At 39.4% G+C, this 5243-nt stretch overlaps 1 pseudogene; it reads left to right on the forward strand.

The window, feature by feature from the left end:
- The first annotated feature begins 206 nt into the window (after positions 1–206).
- LOC120094530 (U2 spliceosomal RNA) lies at positions 207–320 on the forward strand (annotated as a pseudogene).
- The last annotated feature ends 4923 nt before the right edge of the window (positions 321–5243 follow it).

A 5243-nucleotide genomic window follows, 5' to 3' on the forward strand; every position in this document is an offset into this window, starting at 1 on the left:
GCAATCAGGTTTTTCCTAGAATACCTTAGGTAATAAAATTGAATTAAATTGTTAATGAGGGGTTGGAGAGATGATGGGTCAGTGATTAAGAGCACTGGCTGTTCTTCCAGAGGACCCAGGTTCAATTCCCGGGACCTACATGGCAGTTGTGACCACAACTGTCAGTTACTCCAGTTCCAGGGAATCTGATGCCCTCACAGGAATGCATATTAAAAAAAGATGGTTGGATTTTTGGAACTAGGAGTTGGAATAGGAGCTTGCTCCGTCCACTCCACGCATCGACCTGGTATTGCAGTACCTCCAGGAACGGTGCACCCCCTCTGGGGAATTTAAGAAAAAAAAAAGATGGTTAATTTAATCAGTAAAATATGTAAGAGAGTTTGTCGAGAGTGATGAACCAATGCTTCTTCAGACCTTTTAGTAGCCCATTAGGACTTGTTTCTAACAATAATTCTTTGATATAATGCAATATGTAGCATATATATGTATATATATGTATATGTATATTACTTAGAACATCTCATCTATATTTTCTTTATAAGAATGATGTCAGAATTCTGATTCTTTTATTTCTAATCCATACTCATCTTGTGATGTCTGCACCACTTTTAAGTCTTTCATATTTTAGAAACCACATTACACTTTAGTCAATAGTACCTGGAAATTGTCAGTAAATATGTCTGTTTCATATTAAAATACTTTATTTTTAGGTCATAATTTGAGACCTGTTCAGTCTACTTTCAAATTACGTTTGTTGCATATAAAAGACCTAGCAAGGAGTGGGGAAAAGGAGGGAAATTTAGAAAAAGAAATGAAGTGGAAACTTAAAGAAAGTAGCAGAAAATACACTTTCCTTGGTTTCTTTAATAATGATCTAAAAAATGCTCAAGAGAGGATCTGCAAGCCCTGGGGCCTGTCTTCAATGAGTCAGCTAAGCCTTAAGAACAATGTGGGCTATATCTCATTGTACTGCCCAGTGTACTCTCAGAAGTAAGCCAGCATGGAAGGTGTAATTCTTGGTTTAGTATAGAGCTGGTTTCACGAGATCGGACTTTAAGCAAAGCATAGAAACATTGAGACTTATCACACTTAAACTTTACAACATGGATTACATAAGTCTGAATGCTGTGATCACAATAGCTTTTATTGTGAACTAACAATTATCTGAGTTTTTTTTTTTTAACCTTATGGTTATGGTGAGGTCTAAACCCAGAATAAGTCTGACTCAGTACCTGTGGTTCCTCTCAGCACTTCTCAAGCTGTCTCTCATCCTAAACCTTTTCTCCCTAAGGCTAGGCTACTGCTCCCACACCTCATCCTTATGTAAGTCAGCCTTTTTGGCACAGGCTATCTCTCTCGGTCTGTGGCTCCTCTCGCTCTTCTTCCCCCTTCTTCTCTCATGGCCTACTTTAGTCTGCTGGCCAAATTCATTCTGGACGCTTCCCTCTGCTGGCTTTCTCAGATTTACTCTAAAAATCTGCTCCACATTTTAGGAGTAGTCATTCACTCCTTCTCTTATTTCATCTTATTATTCAGTTATTTATACCAAATCATAGAAAACAGAGAGGCCAAAGTGAGGCAGCCAGTTAGTAGCCTACAAGAGATCAGTGTACCTGATAGCACAGACTGAACACACACCCAGCCTCTCCTTTATTCCTTATTTTCTTATTTACTTGTATCTCACTGATGCTGTCCTACAGGGTTGCTTTTTTTTTTATGAGAAGAACAGTGTTAGGTGCCCAACAGGTTCTTGATACATTTTCGTTGAATGAATGGGCATTTAATTCTTTAAAGCAACACCAGATCATGTCCATGGTGGTGGTTAAATTACCCATCAGTTTGACTAGGCTAAGAGATGACCTCAGAGCTGACTAAAAGTTGTTTTACAGTGTGTCTGTGAGATGTTTGGGGGGGGGTGGCTGTGTTTGTTGACCCAGTGGTGTGATTGACCTTGATCAATAATATGGACCTTTCTTGGGCTGTTGGACTACAGAAACTGCAACAATGCCATCCCCCTCCTGCTTCCTGTTCCAGCTGATTGTGGCCTGTTCAGCCTCCTTACTTTATGAGCAAATCCCTTTGCATATGGTTCTGGTTCTCTGGAGAACCACAGTGCAGCCTTCCATTCAGTATTATCTTCTTCCAAGTAGAAGAAAAGAAACAGATGCGAGAGAAGATGACATCCAGGATCTAGTCAAACTTTGGATTCAAACCTGGATTTCCATTCCGTGACTTGAGCCTTTCTCCATCTACTCTAAGGATGTGTCCTCACAGATACCCTTGTGACTCCATTGGTGTAATGAAGCAGTACTAAAGGGATAAAAATCAAAGGTTTACAAATTAATGCATGTAAGGAGCTGCACGGGACAGATGTGATTTTGAGAAGCATCCCTTTTGTGTGGGGGTGAGACTCATCTTGTTCTCCTGTGCTGCTCGCTCTGCAGAGATAGACTCCATCCTGTGATTTATGCCCCTCAGCTGTGCCTCTGAGACAAGTGATTATGAAAACCCACAAACCCCACGTTTCTCATCCACATTTGTCGTGACCAGTCCTTTGAACAAAATGACAGATTTATGTGCAACTGATTACTTCTTATGCAGTTCATATTTTTGCCTTATATAGAATAAAAGACAAGACATGAGGCATATTTTCTTTGTTATCTCTTCTTTAAACTAAAAAGAAACCCTAAAAAATCTTTTATTATCTATGAGAAGAAATTAGCTTTTAGTACAATTAAGTACTGGCCTTATCCCCTGTGTTTGGCAGGGTCTGGAAACATTGTCATAAAAACTGAAGGGATCCTATAGAAATTTAGAGAGATGGGTATGCTGCCAGATGACCTCGCATGGCCCTCCACAACAAAGGATTAGATGCTTAAACCTGTCAATATTTGATATGTTACAGTGACTCTGAACATACATGCAATTGTACCTCCTTCTCCTCCTCCTCCTTTACCTGCAGAAATCTGAGAGTTCTTTATAAAGCATAGATGTAGAAAGGGTCCCCCCCTTTTACAGTGTAATATGTTTTTCCCTCCTTGTCTGGTTTTTGAAATTAATTCAATTCTATGTGACATCATTAGTGTGTGATATGAAACTTCAACTCTTCTTGAATTAATGGCCCCTGCGTTACTGTTTTAAAGGTTCTAATACAATTGCTAAATTGTGTTACAAAGAGCCTTTAAAAGGGTTTATAGACTCGTTGAGAAAGACTTGCAAGAAGTCCATAAAAAGGGCTGTAATAAGGAAATGCCCACACAGCATCCAGTGAATTACTTAGTGAGAACTTCCGTTAACGAATTTATAGTATCAAGGAAGTAAATATGCTATTTATTTTACCTGAAGCATTTTTTCAAGTAATATTTAGGTTGGATGAAAAGTTGGCATGATGAATGGGCTTTTATAGTTTCTTTCTTTATTGCATTAAAAATGTAAGCATAAACATGTGAAACGCTAAGACAAATACCACCTTATTTTAAAATGAATACATTATTAAAATAGCTGCCTGGCCAAAGACACACTCAGATGGATTTCTAAGTTACTGAGGGTCATGCCATTAGGGTGTTAAAACAGCAGTCACAGGCTGCTGCATACTTACCAGGATGGCCAAGCTTCAGAACAGTAAAGCCAAACACTGGGTAGGATATAGGTTAGGAACTCCTTTTAACTCCTGTGGGAATGATCACCATGGAGGACGGACTAGTGGTGTCTTAGGAAACACTTACATTTCTTAGTGTCTATATAAATAAAAATGTATCTCATAATCGGCTTCATTCATTCTCAGTAACAAATTTGGAGACAACAAAGAATACAACAGTAACTGAATGGTAAAACAAACAATGGTGCATTCAGGCAATGGGATGTTATTCAGCATGAGAAAGACACACACTTTCAGGCTGAGGGAAAGATCTGGAAGAAAGCGTTGTGTTACCACTCTAAAGAATCCATGGAAAAGGCTGCATCAGAGAATTCCAGCTATGTGACATTTAAGAAAACTGGAAAGACATTTAAAAGACCAGTGGTTGCCAGGGGCTGGGGTTGGGTGGGGCAGACAAGCAGATCACAGTGCAGTAAGCCACTTTATGTGACTCTCTGAAGGTGAGTTACAGGCCAGTGACAGTGCTGTGCTAATGCAGGGTCATCTATCTGCTCACTTACGAATTAAACATTATATGTGAAGTTAGTAAAAGGCTTTATAATAGGCACATTATCTGTACAAGATACACAAGAGCCGTGCTTCAGAGAGGGCATGGTGACATTTTTATGCCTATTTTAGACAGTGTCATTTGCCTTTGGCATCACATGTCCAATGATCGCTGGGGTTTCTTTCTTGCTCATGGTGGGGTTGAATTTCAGAGGCTGGAGAAATTTGGAGGGTGAAAGTAGATTAAGTTGACCCAGGGTCTATTCGACTTTATTCTCAGTGAAATCTTTTATTCTGCTTCCAGCCAGGAGGGGGGGGGAAATTTGGAAGACAAAGGCAGAATATGTATATGCATGCAAATTTAAAAAATTTGCAATAAACTTAAGATGCAAATATATGTAATTCTGACTCAAATGACGACCTGGAAGGATGCTTTCTGTAGTGTTACTTTACAAGGCAAATGATGGTGGTTGTGTTTTCGCTTTCAGGATTGGGTATACTATTGTTTGTGCAAGCCTATGGTTTTCAAAGCTATTTAAATTCTATATCCATGTATGAATTCGTTCTAATTTCCAGACGCTCTGCCTACTTCTGTTCTGTTCTTTCCATATTTCTTCCCCCTTTCTCACTGCTGAGTCCAACACAAACGGTTCCCTTTCAACACATAGTTCCTCTCATTATTTAAGATGGAAATAGGGCCGAAGAGGCATTTTCTCATGCTATTTCTAGGAGACCTCAAATTTTGCTTTGCCTCTAGGCCAGTTCCTACGGAAAACCTAACCAAAGGTTTCTGGAAAACCTAACCAGCATCTTCGGCATGTGGAGTTTTAGTTCTGTAGTCCGTTCACCATTCTCTCCTATGAATAACAAATTAGTCGACTGTACGGTCATCCTAAGACTCCAGCAGCTAGGTTTATGGAATAACTCAACCATAATTATAAAGAAAAACCAGCACAGCAGTACAGCAATTTTAGAGAGTTTTTCTCATTTAGCCCCAATTCTTTATTCTCGGGAAATGTTCATCCTAAACCCAAGAAGGGTTAGCACTGGCGGGAGACAGACAACCGGCTAATGATGTATTTCTTGAAGTCACTCTCTG

The sequence above is a fragment of the Rattus norvegicus genome, chromosome 8, assembly GCF_036323735.1.
Source record: "Rattus norvegicus strain BN/NHsdMcwi chromosome 8, GRCr8, whole genome shotgun sequence".
In the NCBI taxonomy this organism is placed as follows: domain Eukaryota; kingdom Metazoa; phylum Chordata; class Mammalia; order Rodentia; family Muridae; genus Rattus; species Rattus norvegicus.